The sequence below is a fragment of the Rousettus aegyptiacus genome, unplaced genomic scaffold (genome assembly GCF_014176215.1).
Source record: "Rousettus aegyptiacus isolate mRouAeg1 unplaced genomic scaffold, mRouAeg1.p scaffold_m13_p_12, whole genome shotgun sequence".
NCBI lineage: Eukaryota > Metazoa > Chordata > Mammalia > Chiroptera > Pteropodidae > Rousettus > Rousettus aegyptiacus.
The window spans coordinates 82,287,986-82,315,215 of NW_023416287.1; the positions used below are offsets into that span (position 1 = coordinate 82,287,986).

General features: G+C 40.0%; 1 long non-coding RNA gene and 1 pseudogene across 4 annotated transcripts in view; one reads left to right on the forward strand and one right to left on the reverse strand.

Moving 5' to 3' along the window:
• Positions 1 to 27,230, reverse strand: part of LOC107502191 — a 114,146-nt gene that overhangs the window by 79,631 nt on the left and 7,285 nt on the right. For all 4 annotated transcript variants that reach the window (XR_004953737.1, XR_004953738.1, XR_004953736.1 and 1 more), the window contains exons 2-3: positions 21,660 to 22,053; positions 18,970 to 19,096 (exon numbers count right to left, since the gene is read on the reverse strand). This is a non-coding gene — a long non-coding RNA (uncharacterized LOC107502191). The remainder of the gene's footprint in view (positions 1 to 18,969; positions 19,097 to 21,659; positions 22,054 to 27,230) is intronic.
• On the forward strand, positions 8,000 to 8,120 carry LOC118610084 (annotated as a pseudogene).

The following is a 27,230-nucleotide window of genomic DNA, read 5'->3' on the forward strand; positions in this document are numbered from 1 at the left end:
GTGGCATTGAAGACTTCGCCCCCAGACACATCAGAAGTTCTCTCGCTCTTTAGAAGCCCGCGGCCCTCAGGAATCAGACTCATCTCTCTTGAGAGGCAGTCCCAGCTGCCCTTACAAACAAGCTGCCAGACGGACAGAGCCATGGAGACCTGGAAGGAGCCAGCACTGCTGGACTGAGGGACGTGTAAATATCTTCGGCCTTCTTGGTGAACAAGAACGATCATCTCTCTTTTGTAGAGGTAAACGCGTGTACATTGTGACTCTAGGTTGTGAAGAAAATGCAATGATTTGCTTCGACACGCTCCCCAAATGTACCTGTTAAGTGTGAATGTGCCTGCCTCATTGCCTCATGTGCCAAACACAGTACTGAATGCGTTGTTTTAAAATAAACTGTTTTGTTGTGCATTGGAAAACACTGCTGGCTGTTTCTGTCCCATTAGGAAGACCCTATAGGCACACGCTCACACACTCCGTCCAGTGAAAAGATGAAGTACATCCTCCTTTTTCTCATTCTCAGTGTTTTAAATAATAATTCTTGGAGATTTATAGAACTTGGCTGTCGATAGCCATGAACCAGCAGAAAATACTAGAAGTATTCCCATGCACAATTTTTCCAGAGTATTTTAAACGCGAATCATGCGACAAGCCTTAACATTATTAATAATAAGACGTTACTCTTGAATGCTACAGCCACGCACATTTTATTTCATCAATAGCAGCGTGAGGGGAGGGCGCCGCGGGACTTGATCCACGTCGCGCTCTGGCGGCAGGGCTCAGCGGAGCACGCGGTCTCGCTCTCAGCCAGGGCTGTCGCTGCACCTTCCAGCCTCTCTCTACGCCGCCGCCTCACGGGACCTCCACCCCCACACGCCGTGCTGTTTTCTTCATAGCATTTTCTTTCCTCGCTTGAAATGATAGTATTTACTCATTTACCCATTGTTTATCTGTGTCTCCCACTATATCATAAGTTCTACCTTCTACAAAGCAGGTAACTTAGCTTGTCTTAGTCACGCTGTGTCCTCAACACCTACAACAGTACTGGGAACTTAGGCTCTCAATCGGTATTTGTAGGATGGACAGACGGATGGGTGGGTGGGTGGATGGATGGATGGACACACCATAGTCTATGTATCACTTCAACTTTTCCTTTATCTCCCTCCCCAACTTTATGCCCACACCACAGACACCAAAAGTCCTCACTCTGCTCTGACTGTGCTGCCCGGACAGCACCATGAATAACACTCAATAAGTATTTGTTGACTGATTTAATGAACAATCCCAGGAATTGTTTTTCTCAATGTCTAAGTTCTAACATCAAGAATGTCCCAGCATATTAATGCACCAACGAACACCCTGTTCCTGAGTCTGGCTGATTTGATTGTAATTTCAAACAACAGGAAAAACTTGTGTAGGATAAAAATACAGCATGATTGGAAAGACCTCTTCCTCAGTAAACAGGACAGTGTCTGAAAGGGTTTGCTGCAAGGCTCTTTAATTCAAATCTAAAGGCCTCACTGGCCCCTGTTACAACACTGGGCAGGATATGAACAGGGCAGAAAATGACTGCACTCACAATGCCTGTCCTGAGGAAACTTAAAAGTCTTACTGGGGAAATAGTTCAACATGTTACTAAGGAATATCTTTTCTGCTGGGCAGCTCCAGGACTGTTGGGATGCAGAAAGGGGCAGTGAGAAAGAGACAGAGAAGGATAGCCTGCTGAATTCGAGTGAAGACAATAAAAATTACAGAGGCCAGACAGAATCCTTAGGGCTTATGTTTTCTGAAAACTATTTGCCAGGCTGATGATTCCCCCCTACCCCCCTCACAGAGAAATGGTAAGTTGTTCCAGAACAAAACAAACATTTCACAAACTTCCACAAAGCATGAAACTGACACCAAGTTTATTGCCGCCACTCTCTGCCTGAGGCCAATTTAGTACAAATTAAATTTTAAAAGTGAAATCTTTTTCCTTAAGAAAATGCATGGCCACAGCTTGATCAAGATAAAGACGATAAAAGAAACTCCGCTCATAAAAGGACCAACTTGACTCGAAGCTCTCAGGCCAGTAAGGAAATAGGCTTTCTGTGTTAGTCTCAGCAAGAGCCTGGGCTCCCTCTCCAGCAGGCCTGCCACAGGGTGCGATGGCCAGGGGTAGTCGATTCAGCCTCAACAACTGAGATTTCGCCCAATTTGAGTGCACTATTCTTGCTGAGCTAGCTTGATGAAAAGGCTGCTCTCAGTACTATCTCAAACCACTTGGAGTATCATAGGTGACCAGGAACTTAGAGATTCAGTGAACTCAATGCTCTCATTTCTAAATGAAGACATCAAGGCTCAGAAGAGAAAGTGACTTATCCAAATGTACTCCCCTAGCAAGCAACAATTTAAGTACTTTATCGATTTTTCTGGGAAGCAAAAGAAAATGTTATTTTTATTTCAACTAACAATTCTCAATTCTAAATGAAGATATTTGAAAAGACAATCAGCTCATTTTAAATTAACTCTGTTTTCTCATAATTACAAAAATATTCTTTGAAAAAATATTAGAAAACAGAGAAATGTGAAAGAATATAAAAAACTAGCTAAAACTTTGACCTGTTTTTCTGAGGGTGTGCTTGTTGTACATCTTGCGTACTGTTGTTTTCTGCTTTTTCCCCAACTTAAAAGTATATCGAGAGCATCTTTCCATGTCATTAAAAGTTCTTTGTAAGCTCACACTATGGGAACACTGTAACTTATTTAACCAGTTCTCCTGGGTTGTTTCAAATTGAGGTTTAGGTTCTTTGCCATTTTTCTTTGCTGTAAATAGTGTCTGATCAGCATCTTCGTAATTGAATGTTTGTTTGTACATCCCTGTAGAAACCCCTTAGATTTTCAAGAAATATGAAAAATTTTTGTAAGAGGAATATTCTTGAGACGGTCAGAAATGTTCAAGTAGAAGTTCAACTACCAAATTTCTAAATCTTTATTTCCCTAGAAAACTTGCAAAAGCTTTTTTTAAAAAGGCAAAAAAGTTAGGAGAAAAGCATTAATCATCACTGACGATGACTTTCTCAATAGAGAAATGATGTCTTTTTGTGTACTATACTAAGATAAATAAACAAGCTATTGTGTGCTACTTAAATGCAGTTACCATTATCTCTTGTTTAGGAGCTGAGAGAATTTCACACATCAAGAGAGAAAGCCCATCCAATAGCATCCTCATTGCTAATCAAATAAAAAGCACCCAGGACCATCTGAGAGAGACGGACCTTCAATACAATGATAGATAGCTCTTTTCCTTATTCCCAGGGTATGTTTATTGCTTACTCAATCCTACCAACCTAATAATGCTTCCAATTCACATTAAGTCCAAGAAGTCAAAATGAGGAGGTTGAACTAAACAATCTACCTTGAGGCTACACGAATCTAGAGATCAATTGTTTTTGTTGAACTTCTTTTAATCAATATCTCCACTTCTATTGGGAGATGTGACTTTAAGCAAATTCAAAACATGAATATAGATTTCCAAAGCAGATATATTAAGGGTGGCCAAAGAAACCATTACAGAATTCCTTATTCCTTTATCATTGTCCCTCTCTTAAGTAAATCTGTATTTGCACAAAAAAGAATTATATTAGTGAATATATTTATCACTGTGGGCCTTATATCTCTATTGCAACTACTCAACTCTACTGTTGTAGCACAAAAGCAGCCACAGATGATTCGTAAATGAATGAGCATGGCTATGTTCCAATAAAACTTTATTTACAAAAACAGGCAGCAGCTAGATTTGGCCTTTGGGGCTATAGTTTTCCAACCTTTGCTTTAAGTAACATACTCCTAACTATATGTAAAATATTTCCTTTGACATCTTCACTGTATTAGTTTCGTAGAGCTGTCATAATAAATTACCACAGACTTGGTGGCTTAAAACAACGGAAGTTATTCTCTTACAATTTTGGACACCAGAAGTCTAAAATCAAGGTATCAGCAAGGCTGATTTCCTCTGGAAGTTCTCAGGGAGAACCATTTGATGTCTCTCTCCTTGCTTCTGGTGGCTACCGGCAACCCTTGACATTCTGTGGTTTGTAGCTACATAACTCCAATCTGACTTCATCTGCATGTGGCCATCTCTGTATGCCTGTATGTTTCCTCTTCTCTCATAAAGATTTGTCACTGGATTTGGGACCCGCCCGAATCAAGGATGATCTCATCTCAAACTCCTTACTTAATTATAGGCTCAGAGACCGTTATTACAAATGAGGTCACATTCCAGGTGGATATATAGTTGGGGAGGCACAACTCAACCCACTATATCCATTTACAATATTACCCCATCCACCAAGTAATTCAAGAACCCATGAGCCCATGGAACACAGTTCAGTGATCCACAGACTTAGATGTGCTCCAGGTGCCATTATTCCCCTTGAAAAGTAACAAATCTATACTACAAAAGTCCAACAGCATTATTGGGTGGAGGAAGCCATGTCTTCAAATTACATTTTATAAAGCATTCAGTATCTATAGACAGTAAATGAATGTGCTTTCAACAACAGATTCAGAAACAAATCAAACATCACCTCCAAAGTCAACAAATTTTAAAGGCATTCCTAGTATACAAGAACTTATTTCCCACATCAGAGAGATGCTCAGTGCCAGGGATATTGATCTTGTGTGAGTGAGTTTTCTGCCTGGGGTGCATGTACCACATTGAAAGAAAAAAAAATGTGAATGAAAATATGAAAGTTGATCAACCTATTACATGAGGTGATAAGTTTGGAAGAAATGTCTAAAATGTTTCAGTGGACACATTTGTTCAACACTTAAAGATCAATTTAAAACTCATTCTCATGTTGGAGCAGGTATCACAGATATATAGATATAGATTTAAACAACTTTAGTCACAAACACTAATATGTTTGATTTAGCTTCCAGAAACCTTTGTGACCTAATCAGGAAACAAAGCCTGTGGGCAACGAAGGTGGAAATTTAATTGGAGATTATTCTCAGAAATGGGACACACTGAAACTATCTTTAACAAAGTGTAGAAGATAGTAAAGGAGGGTTGACTGAGTGACTTAAAGGAGAGAAAAGTCAGTTAAATAGAAAATCAGAAACTTAACAGCCAAGTGGATGTTTCATCCTGTTGGAAGCATTACATATGTTCAAAACGGAACATATACAAGAAAGTTTTCTGCCTTAAAGTATGTCAAGACCAGAATGACTACTTGGAGCCTCATTCTTACAACACAAAATTACATGGAATGTGAAAGCGTCTAAGAGGAAATAGCCTAAATCGTCCTCCCTGAAGGCAACTGAGGGTTGAAGGTGGGAGATGTCCCCTCCCACATGGAAGTCCTAGACCAGGAAATGATCCAGTGGTGCCAGGGAACGCGACATGGCCTGTCCATTCTCACTCTTTGGTCCAGCCTAAGAAAAGATATTTTCCATGTGACAGATCCAGCAACACTAGGGCAGGGGGAGGGGATGATGGAAGAAGTAAGCTCAGCGAGCGTTGGCACAAAAGGAGGAGGTCAGGCTGATCTGGATACTATCTAAAGAAGAGAATCATGAACTATCAACCAGGAGCAAAAGACCAGAGAACTTCGTCATCCTCTTTATCCTTTGTAATTCCCTATGTTCCTTCTGCTGAATGCCTGGACAGTTTCACTGGTGTGGGTCGAGTTGACTCTCTGGCAGCCCTGTGCATGATCCCAGCCTCTGCTTCAGGGACGTCGTCCTCATTTACCTTCCTCCTGACCGCAGTGACCTCCCTCATGTATGAACTCCCAGAGCCCCCTCCCACTCAGCTTCCAGCTTAGTGGCTTCATCTGCCCCTGCATGGACTCAGGTACTCCAACTCTAGACTTAACCTTTTTCGTAACCATCACCTTGAGATCCACAAGCCATAATCACCTCAGGAATGTGATGGTGGTCTCCCAGTCGGGCCCTTGGGACATAACTGAACGAGCCAACAGCACCCTGAGAAGCAGCCCATGTAAGAAGAGAATTATCAGAATAACCCCATGAGCTGGGAACTAGGAGTCTGGCCTCATCTGCTGCCAGTTTGAGGACATACAAGAAACTCAAGGGATAAAATACGTGGTGGCACTGTGATCAGGAAAGAAAAAATAGACTTAAGTCACTCTGGGAAGGGAGAAGTTAAAAGAGAGGCCAGAAACTAGGTCGGACAGATTCCCGACAGCCTCGTAGAAAAATGGCATCTTCAGAAACCTGTTTACAATTTTGCATTCCTGGCGGTGTTCTAGTGAAACAAGCGACCTATTGTTAACCACTGAGCTTTGGGGGTTCGTTTATTACCAAAACACAACCCAGCTTATCCAGATTAATATAATATTGTAGACTCTGAACTTTCAGTATCACCAAAAAAAAAAAAAAAAAAAAAAAAAAACAGGTATCACCAAAAGATGGTGTGCATACAGAAACTCCCCCAATTTTACCTCTCGGTATCCTGCTACAGACCCTGCCTCCCCTCTCCCAGTTCCTCCCCCTGACCCGGGCTGATTCTCCTCCCACTCTGCCCTGAATCCCCACCACTGACAACAGTCCTTGGTTTTGCTACTCCTTTAGCCTTTAGCCCATCTTGCTTTCTATTTTAACTTTTGTACCTGGTAACCCAACTAACGTAAACCCTTGAAGGCAAGACCGTACCCCACAATTCTTCATGCCCTTCACTCTGACTCCTTTGCAGGGGGTTCTCAGTAAGTTTGTTAATTGCGTGACTGCTCAGATTACCCCCAGCTCCGCTCAGAATTGTATCTGTAAAGTTCCTGCAGCAGCTGGTCCTATCTCCTTGGCAGCATCATTTCCACCAACAGAAAATGCTCCATTTGGTTTCAGAGACAGGAAGACAGTGTGGCTCACTGTGTGCCCTGAACTGCCCCACATAGCAGAACTTATACCCCAGTGGTTGGCCTGCCCCACCCAGCAGAAAGTTCTGTGGTTGTTAATGCTTTTCTCCTAAAGTCAACAGCTCTGAGGAGTCCGTACATACTACTCAGTTTCGGCATGAAGCTCACTAGATAGCAGAGATAGTTTTCATGAGTAGACGCATTCGGAAATCTCCTCCGACATTTGATTATGGTATTTCCCTCATATCCCTACCTGGAAGGATAGACACCAAACATAATAATTAACAATGGCCATCCCTGCATGATGAACTTTTAGTGCCTTTCTATAATATTCTAAATTTTTTCCAATGAACATGTATTTTTATGATCTGGAAAAATTTAATTATTTTTATTCTTTCCCCTCCCTACAAAAAAACAAATGATTCCATTTAAAATACAATTTAAAACACGCTAAAATTCTCTCTGGGGAAATTGAGGCCTCATCTATGGCTCAGCCCTCTTCATAAATGACTGGCAAGATGAAGAACTGGGACCCCAGAGTGAGGTGTCTTTATCTATCTGCTAAAATGTTCGACCAAATAATAGAAGCTAAACAGGAAAAGCCAATGGGCCCATACCCTCTACAGCCACAGGCAGGCGTAGCAGTCTCCATAGAGAGTCGTCTCAAATAATTTACTTGAGCCAGGTGCCAATGGGGCCCCATAATATCCACCGTGTCCCTTGCGGGGAACCTGCAGAACAGGAGCCCGCAGCAACATGAACCGCGACTAGTGGCACTCTGAGACCTGGTTCGAAACGGGCAGTGAGGACGGAATTGTCTCAGGTAAAGCGAGCCCAGCATACATCCTTTCCTCCATCCGGAAACAGGATGCTAGGTGAATGAGCGCTAAAAGTATGGCTTCCAGACCGACAACCAGAGGGCCTTCACACTGGAAGAAATTTCGGAGGCTCAGAGGAATGAACTGACAACGCAACACTGGCATCCACGGCCCTTATCTCCTGCTCTGGGCCCCTTCGCATGACTACACTGAAGAAAGTGCATGGACACCAGAAACAAAGTGTCTTTACCTTCCTGCATCCCTATCGGCATCCACCAGCTCCACCCCCTGCTACAGTGGCCTATGTGGCTTTTCTCAAGAAACTGAGTCTACGGCCGTGCTACCCTGAATAAGCCCGAACCCATCTGATCTCAGAAGCTAAGCAGCATCAGGCCTGGTTAGTTAACTTGGATGGGAGACCACCTAGGAAGACCAGGTGATGTAGGCATAAAAAATAAAATTAAATTAAAAAATAAGAGATTGTAAGATGACAAGGTCCTTGCAATCTGTGAGGTCAACCAAGGGTTGCCTCGTCTAAATAAATAAAAAAAAAAGAACCTGAGAGACTAATTTTGTAGTAGTGGAATTCATGCAATGCTATACCAGGGAGTATGCTAAAGGATTTTAAAACATCTCATTTTATTCTCTCTCCATCCTCTAAAGGTGGTTACTAACCTCCCAAGGTCATGCTGATGAAGTCCATACACTTAACCATCGGGCATCTGACCTTCCCCGAGCAGACCTGGAACTAGAATCTCCCCTCCCGATTCTCAGCACAGGATACATCCTCTGGGGCATGTGTGGCGACAAGGAGGTCCCATTCAGCAGCGCGCAAACTAGAAAGCTACCTCCGCTCCTTGTCTAAATCCCACTCCCTTCCCAGGACCTTAGAGAGATTCACTAACTTTTGGAGCATTTTCCAGTCGCCATCTAGATATTTTCTAGTCTCCACTGCTTTTATGTACAAATGTATATTACCCATTGGATTCTTTCCAGGAATGGACTCTAGTCATATGTCTCTTGTAGTAAATTGAATTCCATCAACATGACGTTATTATATTTCAGAATGGGTAAAACACTAGTCACTTAGGACTTTCTTCTCTGTCCCTTCAAAGCTTTGGAAGCACAAAAGTGAAACTAACACCTTATAATCTCCATGAGTTTTATAAATACAAGTTAATCAGTCACCTCCAAGATTGGAAAAAAAAAAAAAATGGTGACTACTGTAAAGGAGACACATTCCTTTCATGTTACCAGGGCAGGGGAAAGCAGGATCCATTTTTCATCCTATTGAGAAATTAGCTTCATTTCAACAATAGTTTTTAACTTCAAAAAGCTAATGTCGTACAGCTAGAAAGTCTTTATTACTCCACAGGTGTGCAAGGCAGCAGCCCACTGACTGCTGACCAGAAGGGCTGGCAGCCTTTCTCAAAGCCCTCTCACTGCCCTGGAAGCAGCTTTGCTGACAGATCCTGACACAGCATCAGATCAAACAGAACCCATGAGATCACACAAAGAATAAGTCTCAGATCCAGACTGCTGCTGATACGAAGACTGTTGCCTCATATAGTCTTAGACACTTTAGGATCCCTTTTTGATAGGATAACTGTTTCTCCCCATTTGCCCAGGGCAGGAGCAGGTTATGACTCTCTGTTATTAAGAGGCCTTCATCTCCCTCTCTAGAATGTCATGATGTAGACAATACATAAGATCATCCTACTTACCGATCATCTGATCTAGCCATTTCTTTTCCCCGAGGAAACTGAAACCCGAGAAAGTGAAGTGGCTGACGCAAGCTCACAAAGTGTTGGCGCCAACTTACCTTTCCCGAGCTATTCACCCAGGCTTGTGTTAGCATCGCCAGTCATCAATGTCTTCAGGATTAAAGACACTGTGCTCACGTTACTGTTTTTCATTATCCATAGGCTGGGTTTTTCTTTTTTACATATTGAAGTATAATTTACATGTAATGAAAGTACACAAATCTTAAGTACTTGTGCACGAATACTCACAACAGCTCTATTTGTAGCACCCAAAACCTGGAAACAATCAAAATGTCCTTCAGCAGATGAATGGATAAAAATATTATGGTGCAGTCATACAATGACACACTATACTACTCCAAATAAAAGGGAATGAACCACTGATACACTCAACAGTACAGACGAATCTTAAAACAATGATGCTGAAAGAAGCCAAACCTAAAAGAGTTCATACTTCATGACTGGATTTCTATAAAATTCTCGAAAATACAAACTCATCTATAGGGACAAAAAGCAGATTATTGGTTGTCTGGGAATGGGGGAGGAGGAGGAGGAGGAGGGTTGAGAATTAAGAATTACAAAGGAGCCACGAAGAAATCTTTGGCGGTAGGATGCTGATTACGGCGATAATTTCATGGGTATGTAATGATGTTGAAACGTATCAAATTTTGCACTTTAAGTATCTGAAATTTATTGTCTGTCGCTTACAGATTAAACACTTACTTTTTACACGCCGTCTGAAGCGCGGCTGGCTTCACGCCCCTGCCCCTGGCGCGCTCCTCTCCCTGCCACCGCCGTGCTCGTCCCCCTGGACGGCACTTCCTTCAAGCTTCTTCCTGTCCCCTGCTCTCTGGGGGTTTCTGAAATTGTGGTGAAGTATACACCATATAAAATTTACCATTTTATTCATTTTTAAGTGTACATTTCAGTGGCATCAAGCACATCCGCATTGTAGAGCAAACATCACCGCTATCCATCTCCAGAACTTTTTCAACTTCCCAAACTGAAACTCTGCACCCAATAAACACTGACTCCCCATTCCTCCTCCCCGCAAGCCATCCTACTTTGACTCTATTAATTGACTGCTTTAGATACTTCATGTAACTGGAATCAATATATGTCCTTTTATGACTAGCTTGTTTCACTTAGCATATGTCTTCAAGGTTCATCCTTATTGTAGCATGTGTCAGAATTTCCTTCCTTTTCAAGACTGAATAATATTCCATTGTCTGTAGATGCCATATTTAGTTTATTTATTCATCCATCCATAAACACTTGGGTTGCTATTATGTCTGATGAGTTTTTAAAGTTATGATTTTGTAGTTTATCTGGCTTATTCTTTTTTAGGGTGTTAGCAGTGGTCTCAAGTAACTTCCTACTCTCTAGAATTAGAAGTCCTCTATGTTTTGAGTTATAACCTCACTTTTTATCTGACGTAAAATCCTAGAATTGAGGGAAGGGTATACATATTCTACAGAAAGGTTAGAAAATCACTAAAAACCCCATAAATAATGATGTCTTAGATATATAAAGGTGTTTATATTTTTCAACCTCTGACGTGAGAAAACTGTGGCATAAACAGGCACACAGTTACACCTGAGCAGGTACTAGAGTTCACATGCCTTGATTCTTAGGCTGGTTGGTTTTCTACTAGGCAGTTTTGCTTCTATTTCATTCGTGGAAGAAATAACATCACACTGAGAGATATAACATCATAAATTTTTTCAATTCTCCCACAAATTAATCAATAAATTTAACAATTTCAATTAAAATTCCAACCAGATTTCGGGCATAAAAAGCAAAGAGCAAGTGAAGTACAACTTAATTTGACAAAATGATTATTAAGTTCAGTCTAAAGAAGAGCTATGCAAAAATAAATAACCAAAAAAAACAATTAGTAATGAGTGACTAGCTTTGGCAGATATTAAACTTATAAAAAAGTTACTATAATTAAAAGTATATTATTAGCGATGAGTAGACAGAAAAATCAATCTATTCTATTCTAGGACTGAAATTCTAAAAGTGGATCCAAGAATTCATATATGATTATAATGATATATATTAAATCAGTGATTAAATAAATGGTATTGAAAATGGTCATTTATCCCAAGTATCTGAGATGAACAGTAAGAAAGTGAAAGCTGCAGTTATTCCCATTCCTACAGCTACAGGGAAGTGGTGGTGGTCGTCACTGTTAACAAAATTTTTCACGTTCTCTTTTCATTAGTTTTTCTTTCATTTACCAGGTCACTCAAATGTTTAGATTAACAAACCTTGCAACCAGTCACCTACTCGAAACAGACAACATTTTTTATTGGCAAATTTTAAAGAATTGGCATTTCTTTCACATTACTGCAGAGGAGAGGCATGGGAATTATTCTTCACATAGCTCCAAGTCTAGACTATGATTTACAGATATTCAGGAAAATGAATTAAGTCCTTTCTATGGGCCACGCAATGTGCTAGATGCTGAGGATACAAAAGTGAGTGAAGTTCAGTCCTACCTTCAAAATACCGTTTCACCTAACAGTAAGTCAACAGACTGTCTGCAACATACGTCGTTTCTTTGCTTATTGTTTGGTTTTGATTTGGGCGTAATAATGGAAACATATTGTGTAAAAATTAAAAATACCAGGTAAAAATATGAAACATGAGAAAAATTATTCAGTATAGATCTCTACAGAGAGGTTAAGCTCAACCGTTAGATTCTGATGGCTGTGCCGGAGGATGCTCACCCCGGCAGATTTGCTGAACAAGATGGATCCGTCTGGTTCTCCCCTTTATGCCACAAAGCAGTCACAGCTGGATGCTTTATCACTGCTCTACCCTCTCCCAGAAACACATCTGACAAGCCGATCGCGTTAGGCCATGACATACAAAATACGGCATAACTGTGGACTGTAATCACCACGATGATCGCTGACTTGATAAGAGGGGTCAAATCCCATTTTTATATCCTGAATTTCTAAAATATTGTTTCGTCAAAAAAATCAATTTCTCATTTTTCTAGCGTTAACTTGAAAAGGGTATAATTGATCACGCCTAAATCCCTTACATCACCCAGGCCTGTGTGAAAGGCTCATACCCAACAAGCCACTTGAGTTAGGGCCAGGCAGACGGCAGTTGTCCTCAGCATCCAACACCCATGGGCCTGAACAGCTTCAAAGCAAGAACACGTTTTACATCCTTTGGTTAAGACTGTGGGGAAAACACAGGCTCATGGAATATAGATGCTCAGCTGGCTCATTTGGGTTTTGTGGTCCAATTTGTGGATGAGATATTTATAAAATCCGGTGATTACAATGCCATCTCATTAACATTCGTTAAGCTAAAACCACAAAGTGCAGGATGGGAACTCGAGTCTGAGAGGAGAGGGAAGAAGGAGATGAATACAGAGATGGGTTTTCCTACCTCAGCACAAGCAAAAGGAGAGACCCAGAGGGAAAGAACCCCTCTTTACTTCCTTTAAGTTAGACCTTCTCCTTATTGAAGGAAAAGGAAAGGGGAGAGGGAGAATATAGCTTTTCCATTTCTCAGTTGTATCTGAGTCCTAAGCAAACCAAATCCAAGGCAAGACTAAGCAAATTTCCCTGTGAATTTGAATTCTCCATTTCTTGTATGATTTAGCCAAGGAGATACCTCCTCCAGGCTGTCTGCCTAGACTGAACTTACTGTACAAGATGTTTGCGAGAGCAATGAGTCTGTATGGACTGGACTGAACTCACAGTTTTCAGGGCAAAGTTGTTGTTGTGTCTTCTGATGGATTTCTGCCCTGTCCCTCTGGAGAGGCAGTGGGGCTTCATGGAGAGAACCAAGACTACGCAGTCAGAGAAGCCTGGACTGCAATCCCAGCTTTGGTATATACTGGTCACAGAACCTCTGATAATATCCACTTTCCAAGGATATTACAGTAAGGGGTGGTTATATGAATTATACAATATGCGACAAATGAACAGGCATTTAATAAATGGTACAATTATTATGATTTTACTGATATCGCTGACTTTTCTAAATCAATCTCAAATTTCCAAGTGGCTTAGATAACGTACTCCATGCAGAACCACCATAGGATTATTTATTCAGTAGACATTCAGTAAATACCAACTAAATATATGAATAATGCTGTGTCCAGAGGGAGAGCATTTGAAAGTTGGACTCAATCTTCGATGATTAATCAAATTTAGTGATTACAGCTATGGTGTGTGCAGCAACTTTACTGAGGACTGCAAAATTTTCAGAAGGGTCTTTCTTCTTTGTCAATTATAGAACAATCCAGATCGCCTGCATTCTTCCCTCCTAATATCTTACCCCACCCTGGTCCTAGTCCTCATCTCAGAAACACACACACACACAGCAAGAGTTATTTCTATGGTGCTCAGAATCACTGAACACAGACACAGAAACGACAAATGAGAATGCAGAGGTCCAGAAGCAGACTCTCTCACATAGTCCACAGAAAAGTTGTGCTGCTCATTTGTATCTTTTACCCGCATTTGTGTGTTTGGGGAGGAGGGACAGAGGACCTTCAGCTGGAAAGTACTGCTTCTGTGACTAATTCAACACTGCCTTTTGTGCTTTGGGCCTGCAGAGCAGAGCTGCGTGCAGAATTAACCCTCTGCAGGCTGAGGAATGCGAGCAAGAGATGGCTGGAGCTGTGCCTGGCAGAGGCAGAGGACTAAATCTGTGTTCCATCCGAGGGCCAAACACAGACTAGGGGGTGGAAGTCACAAGTAAGAAGAGGATTTCCCTGCTAGCCTGAAAGCCTTGCTTGAGCTGCCTTGGGAGGTAATGAGATTTTCAAGATGATGTCACAGAAACGATTGGAGAAATTCTTGCATTGGGAAGAAACAAGAGTGGCCAAGCCTCCAGGGTTCTAACCTCCTCAGACTGTAGGTCTTCAGTAAGCAGGCGCCCTGGCAGGCTACTAGATGGAGGGAAGTGAGACCATTGGCACAGTGGTTTAGGAGCCATGAAAAGCCTCAGAGCTTTGCTCCTAAACCTCTGAATAGGTTCTTACGATGGGGGAGACTGTTATATGCAGAGCCACATCTTCTTAAAGGGCTAGGAAAACAAAATCTCCATTCTGTTCATTAAATTCTTTAAAGGAAGATCTGGAGAAGACATTTTTGATTTAAATTTTCAGCATTAGAAAATTCCTCAGCATTAGAAGCTGTCGGGCAGATGATGGTTCCTCCCTCATAGCTGGAATATCCTGAGATCCCGTTCTATCTCCCAAACACACGCTCTCTGTGCACCTGGGTTTCCCTCTCTATTCTGCTTCATTTGGCATAAGCAGAACAAGTAGCAGGAGATCTAGGATGATTTGAAAGACATTCTAAATTCCCTCAAACCCTAAATCTAGCTCTTCTACCTAACTGCAACTGGCCCTGACACAATTGCTATCAGGGACAAAACTTTGCGTTAATTCTTCTCGAAGGACCCTAGTAAGCCCATAACGAGCGCCAGTAACACTGAGGCATGTGTAAGTTTCCCAACTTCCTAGCAAAGGTCCTGAAAAGAGTAGAAGCAAGACCATAAGGTCAAGATGGGTGGCAGCTGCATATGCGAAGTGAAAAATGGATCACAGAGTTAAGAGAATGGCAGACCAATCGAGTGCACCAAAGTCAAGGTTAGGAGCTAAGCAGCCAACAGTTCTGGAGTGGAGTGGAAAGAGGGCATCAAAACGGAAATTGCAAAGAAGTAAAACCAAGCTTGGTCAACATTCATTCATTCCATGAACACTCTCTAATATTCCAAGTACTGTTCTAGGCACTGCACGATATACTGAAAAAAGTCACAGCCTTCGATGTCAGCCAGCTCTGTGTTGATTTATGAGCTCAGCCTATCACTGGTAGATATTTAAATCAATGAACACCACTATTCTCCTTTGTTTTGCCAGGGGAGTAAATGAAATAATTGTGCACAACACCGTCCCAGGTACATATCCATCATTCTTCCTACCCTCCCCTTGCCCTTGTTCTAGAGTTTGACTAAGATTGACTCTTGTTTTGATCCTAGATGTCCTAGCTATTCCAGACAACCACCTCACCCAATTTCAGAAAGGCACCAAATTCCACTGGCCCTGGGCCTCAAGCAAGCATTCATCTGCAGAGCTGTTTTATCTCCAGAATCTTGATAGAACAAGATCTGCAGCCAGGCTCAATGGCGAATACTATTTTTCTTTAAAAATAATGAATCACTGCAGAAAGAACAAACCACTACACAAGTGAGCTGACAATCTATTGGGAGACTATGTAAACAGGACAGTGTAATGAATCAGTCAGTGGGAGATGAAAGGGGATCAACGGGGTTTACTAAATGATGGTTCTAGATCTGTTTTGAAAGGGAGAGAAAACTAGTCCCCAAAACTCTGAAATTGAAATGACCCTTCAAATCATCTCAAGGCTGGAGCTGCCGCCACATATGGTTCTCGAAGTTAGGGCTGTAAGAAGCCACTGCACTAACATGAAGGCAAAAGGAACAACACAGCAAACACTAAGCAGCCAAAGGTGCCATGGCACCTGCCCTGGGACTTGCTGGCACGAAGGAAACCCATTTACCCAGCCAGACTTATGCGTAGTTCTAGATGAAAAAAGGGATGAACTATTTGAACACTTCAAGTGTAAGGATTCTGACTACAAACAGTCCAAGTTTAACTGGATTCATCCAGTTTAATAGACCTCATTCATTCATTGAACAAATAATTACAGGGTACCTACTGTGTGCCAGGCACTATTATAGATGCCGGGGATACGGCCATGAATAAAGCATGAGCTCTAAACTCCTGCAGCTCACATTTTAGTGAGGTGAGAGAGACAATAAACAAACAAAGAAGGAAAGAAAGAAGGAAGGGAGGGAAGGAAGGAAGCAATTTCTCCCTTGTATTTATCACTATCTAAAATTAAAAGCCAGGGTCATATGTTAGAGTGACTAGGTGACCTGGATGACAAGAAGCCAGCCATGCAAAGATCTGATAGCATATGAGTTATTGCCTCATATTTCATAGAATCATATACTTTTCTTACCGGAAAGGACCGTCATGATTAAACTCAATACTCTCAATTTATGAAACTGAGGCTCAGGGTAGTAACATGACATCTTCAAAGACACACTGAAAATGACTCAGGATTCTCTACATAGTGACTTTCTTGTTTATATGCTGGAAGGTCTAAACAGTCAAATGATAATTATCCAACAAATATGTATTGAGCCAGTACTTTTTTGTTGTTTTCTGAGCACTGTGAAGGCCACTTTCTATAAATGTAACTCTCTACAAAGAAATGAGAAATAGAGAAAAGAGGTAAGCAGAGATCGATCCTGTGCAAACTGGGGCCTAACTATTTAGTACAAGCCTCCAGGTCTCCCTGTAATTCTGCGGTGAATATAAATGATGGTTCCAGGTGGCTCAGGGAACCTGAACATCCTCAGTACCTGCCACCTCCCAGTGTGCAGAGACTCTGACATTTGAGATGCTCCAGCTCATCTTGATCCTTTTTCCTCTTCTCTTTGATCTTTCCTTCACAACGGGTACAGCACTGGGTACCTGATACACACTAGCTCAAAATAATAATCATTTATCCAGTCATTTATTCAGCATTTAGAAGGTGCCTCCCATATGCCGGGCATGATGCTAAGCACTCTACAAAAAATATCTCATTTAATTCTCACAATAACCTTACAAAGTGTGTCCTACTAATTATAATCTTTAGCTAGCAAACTGAGTCTCAGACAAGTTAAAGAATTTGCCTGATGTCGCGCAGCTGAAAGAAGTGGAGCTAGGACTTTAATCCAGGTCTTTTGAACACTGAAACCCAAGAATGTTCCAATTTTACTATAAAAACACTGGAGTACAAAATTGCATAAAAAGAAAAACAAATTTTGTCTCCATTAGTTAGCCTCGGCCAGCCCTACCTGTTTGAATACTGAAGATATTTGGGCTCTCTCTGAAATTCTCTCTTTAGTCCTTGGCCAAAGTTCCTAGACACAGCTTAACTATGGACAACTGGTACCAGCATTTATTCTTACAAACTATTACTTAATCCTTAATACAGGAAATACAAAATGGTTTTGAACCTTCCTGGATGGCATGTTATCATCATATCTTATTGAAATAAAAGAAAAAAAAATGGTTAAAAGATGAAAGTGGTCCAATAAGGACTGGGCACGAGCAGGTTCAGAGAGCACGTGTAGGCTGCACACGTCCTCTAGCAAGGTCGCACAAGGGGGTCTCTTAGGACCTGCTAAATGAAGAAGGGAAAGACTAAGCTGCTGTGGCACCAAGCCCACTCAAGGGTGACCCAAAGACAGCAATCTTCCCAGAAAGTAGAGCTTCACATGACACACCAGCCTCCCACTTTATACAGAAAAATAAGTGGTGGTTGAAGGCTAGAATACATAGTAACTCAGGGACAGTGGCCTAGCTGGCTAGTCAGTGGCCTGGCAAGAGACAATCTGAAGCCTGGTTTGGGAAGAGGCATTTGGAGGACCTGTGGAAGAGGCATGAACAATAGAGATGTTTGTTAATTCTCACCAGAGAGCATCTCTAGAGGAAGGTATTAAACTACCAAGCTGACAGAGTGAACCGGCCTATCTTTGTCATCAGCCACCCCAGGGCTGGGACGATGCATGAATAAAAATAGCAGCCATGATCACAAGGATAAAGTCTGCATGAGCCCAACAGCACAGGCTCCCACTTGCCAAGTACTAACACCAAATATCACCAAACAAATGGCACCAATCCTCAGAGACCTCATTAGTCATTTGGTGATAAGTCAACTACACTGGACTTCCCTGCAAGAAGCAGCAGTTTACCTTGGCTAGGCTAGATGCTACTTCAGGTATGCGCTCGCCTTTCCTGCCCGTAGGCATGGATGGCCTTGCTGACCCAAAGACAAGAGAGTGTTCAATCCACCAATACTGGATTCCACTAAACACCACCTGAGACCAAGTGACCCACTTTACAGCAGAGATGCCATGGAAACAACGGGTCCCATCACATACTGCACTACTGAGAAGCCTCTGGCCTGAAAGAGCAGTGGAATGGCCTCTTAGTGATACAGCTGACAGGCCATCTTGGCGATGATACCCTGTGAGGATGGCACACTATCCTCCAGGACTCAACATATACTCTAAATGACCAGTATATGGTTTTGTGTCCCCGTTAGGTTGAATACATGGGTCCAGGAACTAAGAGATGGAACAACCTACCACCCCTGCCTCCAGCGACCCACTTGGGGTAGTCATGCTTGCTATCCATGCAAGATTAGGCTGCATGGGTCTAAAGGTCTTAATTCTCAAAGGAGGAACACTGCTACCTGGGAACACAATAAGAGTCCCTTTGAACTTTAAGCAACAGCTGCCACCTAATTACTTTGGAATCCTCATTCCAAAGAGACCAGGGACAAGCAAAAGAATCATGCACACTGGCCCTGGCTCACAGGAGGAACTTCCTTCTGCTACACTGGGGAAGCGGAGAAGAACATGTTTGCCAATCAGGTGGCACACTGTGGAGTCTCATGATGCCCCCAAGCTTACCATTTAATGGTGAATGGATAAGAACAGCAGCCATAATCTGAGAAGGGCACAGTAACCAGGCGCTCAGGACCCGCTGGGAGATAAGCCACCGACACCAGCAGAGGGGCTAGCCAGGGTTGAGGGGAATCTAGAATGATGGTAAAGAAGGGCAATAATGAGCATCAGTTACAGCCTTGAGAGAAACTGTAGCAAGAGCTATGGCGTTTCCTACTAAACCATTTGCAAGTTCTTAGGAAACAAGACCAACCAAAATTCAATAAGAGATGTTCTCAGAGTGAATTTATTACACAAAGGAAGTGGATTTGAGCACCAGGCGCTCCACCAGAACCCCTTTTCTGGACTGACACCCTCATGTACCAGCCAGCTGCTAATCATACTGGGTGCTGTGATTCCCAGCTGAGTCCGTCACAGGGAATTGCCCTCACCTGCAAGGATTTTCCTCACCCAGGATGACAGCCCCCTCCTAGGGGGACCACCGATGGCCAATGATGGCTTATGAAAGGATACGAAGGTCTGGTTCCCGTAAGGTCTGCTGCAATATGGAATAAGCTCCAAAGGGCCATGCCGGCTCCAGAGCTCCCTGCAGAATCAACTGAGGCCCCATCGCCACAGAAGTGCAGGTCAACTCCTCCCTCTGCCCAATCTTGCTTCCCTGAGTACCTTATGGATGTCTCTCCTAAATACATTCGCAATAAACTTTCTAAATAAAACTCTGTCTCAAAGTTTATTTCCAAGTATCCAATCCAGAATAGCCATGCTCACACATCCCCACACACTGCACTGGAACAGACAGCAGGGGAAGTTTCTTGTCTTGGCTCCAGCTCCTTACGTTGTTCATTTAATCAAATCTACCTGCCTTCTCAAAATCTAGGTGGTTTATCCTCCCTCCATGTCTCATTCTGAAACTATGAGGCTACACAGGTTATTAAATAAATCCATTGCAAAAAAATAATAAACAAACAAATTCATTGCAAAATATCCTGCCTCTTTCGCCACAAAGTGCTGGACTATAGATATAAATAAAGATATCTATAAAGATATCTATAGAGTAGAAAGATAGTACAATATGGACACTCAATGGCAGAAAGTTCACATGCTGATATCACTGCAAACTGGCCCATGAGAAAGGGTTTAGAAAACTAGGTCCTTAAGGTCAAATAACCCTATGGAGGTCCTTTCACCTCCATAATCCTGTTTCCTAATCTATTTAAAAGTTTATTCTGACTACCCTCAAACTGGAGGATCTCATCTGTAATGTTAACAGTACCTACCTTATGGTATTCTTAGAAATACTAAATGAGATAATATTTTATGATATCTGGCACATATTAAACAGTCCATCTATGGCTAGTATCAAGTGAAAAGATGCTTGCAAAACTACTCTGAAAACTGTAACATGCTACAACAATGCCAGCACATATGATTACAACACAATATATTTAATACATAATATTTTACATTTTTTTGAAAGTTTAGCCTTATCTCCTTAACAAGAACAGAGTCTTTCTCTTCCATTTCATTTACCTTCAAAACAACCTGTATAATGTCTGCCACTTGGTAAATGGTTAAAATATTTCCCCTGACTTGCAAAAAGGAATCAGTGAGTAATATCATGCCCTGGCAACCAATGGATACAGGCAAGTGCAAATGCTTTTGTAATACTCTGTCAAAGAAAGATTCCTTTTTTATTCTTTTTGATTCAGACTGAAAAAAAGGGAGGGGAAACAATCACCTGAAATGTCACCCAATGATTTCAAACGTATTTCTATTTGTCTGGATGTATTCCAATCAAGTTATTTCTAATCATCTGCTTTTTCAGGATGCTGGTGTGTGTGTACCCATCTCCCTTTATATTTTATTAAATGAGAAATCAAGGATTAAATCTATCCTGTGCTCAAAATTTTTAATGGAACCAAAATCCTCTAAGGATTATCTTAAATCCCAGTAATTTTCTTAAGTGGGACCTGAATGTAGCCAAATAGCTGCATGGTTAGAAACCTGTCTATCTGTACATCCTTAAAATGATTTGATAAATTTGGATCCCTGGGTCAGTGAACTACTTCAGTGTTGGCATATATATTGTGAGGAAACACACTAATCTAAATTCAAAGACACTCAAACAAATGCCAGATCAGGATGATTTGGAAAAACTCCATCAGTGCAATCCATTCCATTTAATCCCATCTTTAAACAGCCCTAACTCTGTATTCCCCTTCTGCGAGCAAGCTAACTTTTTTCTTTACCCCTCGTCTCCTTCTCCTTATCTTAGTACCCCAATCTGTGAAAGAGCCAAAGAGCTTTCTTTCCAGAGCCACCGTAAATATCACTTCCTACTAGGCCTTCCTAACGCACATTAATTTCTAGAACCCACTGCCCTTTGTGAAACTTGGGATTTCTCTCCATGTAAATGACCATTCAAGAGGCTAGGCTAGGAATTTTTTTCAGCCATGGTTCCTCTCCACAGGACAAAGCCCAAGGCATGAGCAAAGCAGCCATGTGCTACCACGTAAACAGTCGTTACATATATGTTATATATATACATACACACACACATACACACACAACAAACATATATTTATATGCTATATATTTAACAAATATATAACATTTATTTGTATATAATAAATACAAATAATAATATAAAATATTACATGTACTATATATTATATATAAATATATATAATAATTACCTAAGAGACTGAGTTGCATTTGGTGTTTGAATGACAGGTCTGCATTTCAACAGAAGAAACATACTGTAGAATCTTTTTTGTGTCCATTTATATTATAAAATGCTGTTTCTTCATATTAATGGTCTACATGGCTATCACACTGAAAAACTGATAAGATTCGCTCGTACTTGGCAGGGTTGGGACACTGATTCCCATCAATCACAGCAGCGGAGTCCCAAGCCAGCTTCTGAATAGTACCTGAACGCGTCCTTGCCGGGTCTCATCCCCCTAGCTGCCACTCTATGCCGGAACAGTGTGATGGAGGCATCAGTGCCGGAGCCTCGATGGTAGATTGATTCTATGTAAGCCCTTTCGGCGTGGCGTCTCTTTCTTCACAGTGTCTTCAGTGGCCGAACTTAAAGAAATGAGAAGAGACGGCAATTTCAGATGCCATGGCAAGCTAAGGAAAGAGTCATTTTTGAGCAAAAAGTTCAAAAACCATCAGTCCCTTAGATCATACCATGTAGATTGCTACTTTTCTGTCAGGCATATTCTGCATTAATTTTAAAATATTTATATGTTGACAAAGTTAATGAGTAAATGAATGAGAGAGACAGAGAGACAGACAGACGGACAGACAGACACAGAGGTGAAAGAGAGAGAATACCCAGGAAGCAAGAGACCTATTTCTGGCCCTGTGTCTGAATAAGTGGCTTAGCCTGTCTGTATCTCACACACCTCATGTATGAAATGGGGATACTTACATCTTGCTTGCTAATGCAAAAAAGCTCGGAGGGAGCACAACCCTCGGACAGGTGAAAAAGGATACTTAGGGTAGTGACTTAATGGCACAGTCAGCAAAAGAGGCAGGGCTACAAACTAGGACTCTAGCTAGGCTCAAGTCTCCACCTAGCCTTCTGATTTAATCCAAGATTTAAAATCCTATGAGATAAATTGAGTATTATAATCCTATTTGACAAAATGATAAAAGTAAGGCATGAAAGAGGTCATATGGTTCAGTCTCCACAGAACTGGGACTGGAACCCAGGCATGCTGATATCTATGCCAGAGTCTTTCTATGTCAAAGTACACTAACTTGACGTCCTTTTTCTAATTGAAAAAATATAAACTTGCCCTCAAATAGGTACACTTAGGTATAGCAAATATCCTACAAGGCCTAATCTGAATCCTATTTTGTTGGTTTATTCTTATTTGACCTTGCTCTCCTGTTATTTTTCTACTATCTTGAAATGAATATTTATATCACTTATTTTCAGTCTTCTCTCAAATTATCTAATTATCTTTTCATAATTCCTTTCAAGTTTAAATCCTCTGTGGTCAAAGAAGATACTCGAAATGATTAATATTTTAAAATCTGCTGAGATTTGATTTAGGTCCCAGCATACAGTTAATTTCAGTAAATTTTCTTTGTGCCCTCAAAAATAAGATGCATTCTTGTTGTAACTGAGTGTAGGGTTCTATACATGTCAACGAAGGTGTTTATGTTGTTTAGATAATCCACAGCCTTTCTGATACTTTTTGTCTGTCTACACTACCTGTTATGGACAGAAACATAAAGTTTCCCACTATGTGTACCTATCTATTTTTCTTCTTAATTCTACCAACTTTCACTTTTTAATTTAAGGCTATGTTATTGGATGCATAATAATTTGTAATTGTTTTATGTTCCTAACAGATTGACCTTTTTGTTATCTATTGTAATGTTATTTTTCTAAAGTCTTGTTTGTTGATTATTAATCTTCCTGTCTTTGTTTCAGGTTTATCTCTTATAAGTAGCACATAATAGGGTTGCGTTTTTATCCAGTCTTATAATGTGTCTTTTAACTAAAGCATCGAGTTCATTTACATCTAAGAAACTACTGATGTTACTTGTATTATCCATCTTCTTGTTTACTACTTGTTCCACCTGTTTTGTTTCTTTTTCTGTCTAATTTTAAACAACTATTTCTTATTATCTGACTTTCTCCCTATATTAGATAGTCAGTTAAACATTCTTTTACTATTTATTTACTTATTAGCCTAAGGAAGAAAATCAGCATTCTTGACTTATTACAGTCTGTCATGGTTACTTTTATGTGCCAACTTAGCTAGGTTATAGTACCCAGTAACTCCATCAAACATTAATCTAGGTGTAGCTGTGATGGTACTTTGCAGATGCTGTTTACGCCTACAATTAGTTGACTTTAAGTGAAAGATATTACTCTGACAACGTGAGTGAACTTTATCCGATCATTTGAAAGGCCTTAAGAGCAAAAGTGAGGTTACCTTGAAGAGGAAATTCTACCTCAAGACTGCAACATCAGCTCCTGCCTGAGAGTTTTCAATCTGCAGCTTGCTCTATAGATTTCAGACTTTCCAATCCCCAAAATCACATAAGCCAATTCCTCAAAAGATACATATGATGGATGCCATATACAACCTAAAATGACTTAGTACCTTTTCTACTTACCAAGAAATGCTATGAAATTAGAATAGTTTAACTGCACTTACCCATCCATCTCCCATTTTATTTCATCATGCATTTTAATTATATATATTTTAATACCCCACAGCATACTGTAGTTCTGCATAGTCATTATCATTTTCCTTCTGTCCGAAGAACGCCCTAGGTCTGCTAGCAACAAGTACTCTCAATTTTGTTTATCTGGAAATGTCATTATTTTGCTTTCACATTTGAAGGATATTTTCACTGGGTACAAAATTATAGACATACCTCCCTCCACCCTACCCCCAGCATCTTAAAGATGTCATTCCATTGCCTCTGGCTTCCAACTTATTATTCTGCCAATTTTATTTTGAATTCTTTTAAAGTAATGCACTGTTTTTTACCCAGGTTTCCTTTGAGATTTTTTAGCAACTTTATTATGAGATTTTTTTTAATATTCACCTTTTTTGAAGTTCAGAGAACTTATGAGTTAATGGATTTCATCTGTTTTGAATAATTCTTGTCCATTTTCTGTTCAACTATTGCTTCTACCTTATTTTTTTCTCCTATTATTCCTGAATATCAATTTTATATATGTTAGCTTTAGTGTTGAGTTATATAAGTTTCTCATTTTCTTTCCTATGTTTCTATTTCTTTTCCTCCTTTAATGCTTTAGCCTGTGTTTTCTATTAATCAGAATTCCAGTTCTCCAAGCAGGTACCAGGACTTCTACCATCACCTGGAAATGATGAGGCAATTCTCTAACCCTTCTCTGGTAATGTAAGGGGAAGACAACTAAAACAGAATGTTTAAATAAGATCTCATAACATAATACCTAAAATGTCCATGTTTCAACAGAAAGACACTTATACAAATAACTAGGAAAATCTCAACATGAATAAACAATATCAAGAGACACCAACAATGACATGAGAATTAGAATACTGACCAAAAAAAAAGACACAAATTATCAATATCAGGAATGAAACAAGGAATATCACTTCAAACCCTGCAGACATCAAAAAATAGTAAGTGAATACCATGAACAATTCTATACATGTAAACCTGGCAAATGAAATGTACCAATTCCTCAAAAAAAACAAAAACAAAACCACAAAGCACCCATTATGAAATAGGATAATACTATAACTACTAAGGAGATTAAATTTTTAATTCAAAAACTCCCAAAAGAATACTACCCAGGTTCATAAGGAGTCATTAGAGAATTCTATTAAACACTTAAAGAATTAACACCAATTCCACACAATCTCTTCCAGAATGAGGGAAAATGTCCTAATTCATTTTAGGAAGCTAGTATTATCCTGATACTATAACTAGAAAAAGAGATATGAAAAAAGAAACTATGGATCAATATCCTTCATAAATATAGATACAAAAATCCTCAGCAAAACATTAGTAAATAAAATTCAGCAGTCTATAAAAAAAGAATTATACATGTAACTTTATTAGCCAGAGTTCTCCAGAGAAACAGAACCAATACAATATATTGAGGGCAGCAAGAGAAAAGTGACTTGTCGCATATAAGGGACGCACACCCCCATAAAATAGATTTCTCAGCAGAAATTTTGTAAGCTAGGAGAGAGTATGATAATATATTCAAAGTATTGGGGAAAAAATGCCAATCAAGAATATTATACCCAGAAAAACTGTTCTAAAATTAGCAGAAAGAAGAAAATATTAGAGCAGAAATAAATAAAATGGAAAATAGGCAAATATTTTTTAATTAATGAAACTAAAGAGTTGTGGGGTTTTTTTCAAAAAAAAATCAACAAAACCTTAGCTAGACTAAGAAAAAAAGGAGAGGATTCAAATAAAATCAGAAATGCAAGAAGAGAGACTCCACAAAAACTGTCAGAACTGATAAGCAAGTTCAAAAAGTAACAAGATGCAAAATTACAATTGATCTCACAGAAATAAACAGAAACTTGAGACTATTATGAACAAGTATACCCTAACAAACTGGACAATCTAGAGGAAATGGAGAAATTCCTAGATACATACAACCTGCCTAGACTGAATCAAGAAAAAATAGAAAGTATAAACATACCAATAACAAATAAGGAGACTGAAGGAGTAATCTAAAAACTTTCAACATAGAAAAGCCCAGGATCGAATGGCTTCAGGGGTGAATTCTACCAAACATTTAAAGAAGAATTAATATCAATCCTTCTTAAATGTCCAAAAATTAGAAGAAGAAACACTACAAAACTCATGCTATGAGGCCAGTCTCAAACTGATACCAAAGCCAGACAAAGATGTCACAAGGAAACTACAGGCCAATATTCCTGATGAACATAGATGCAAAAATCCTCAACAAAATACTAGCAAACTGAATACAACAGCACATTAAAAGAATCACACATCATGACCAAGAGGATTTATCTCTAGAATACAAGAATAGTTCAATACATGCAAATCAATCAATGCGATATACCACATTAACAAAACGAAAGCTAAAAATCACATGATCACTGCAATAGATGTCGAAAAAACATTTGACAGAATTCAACAACCTGTCATGATAAAAATTCTCAACAAATTATGTATAGAAGGAATTTACCTCAATACAATAAAAGCCATTTATGAAATGCTTACAGCTAACAATATAAATAATGATGAAAAGCTGAAAGCTTTCCCACTTAGATCCCGAACAAGGCAAAGGTAACCACCCTCTTGTATTCAACATAATAGTGGAAGTCCTAGCTAGAGCAATTAGTCAAGAAAAAGAAATAAAAGCCGTCCAAATCAGAAAGGAAGAAGTAAAACTATCTCTGTTAACAGATGACTTTATCTTATAAGTAAAAAACCCTAAAGACTTCACAAAAACTGTTAGAACTAATAAGCAAGATCAATACAGTAACAAGATACAAAATCAGCATGTAAAATCTAGTGTTTATATAAACCAACAAGGACCTATTTGAAAAGGAAACTAAGAAAAAAATTCCATTTACAATAGCATCAAAAAGAATAAAGTACTCAGAAATAAGCTTAAAGAAACGTGAAAGACTTGTATACTAAAAACTATAAAATAACGACAGAAGAAATTGTAAAAGATACAATAATAGAGGACATCCCGTGTTCATGTCTTGAAAGGATTAATAGTGTTAAAATGTCCATACTTCTCA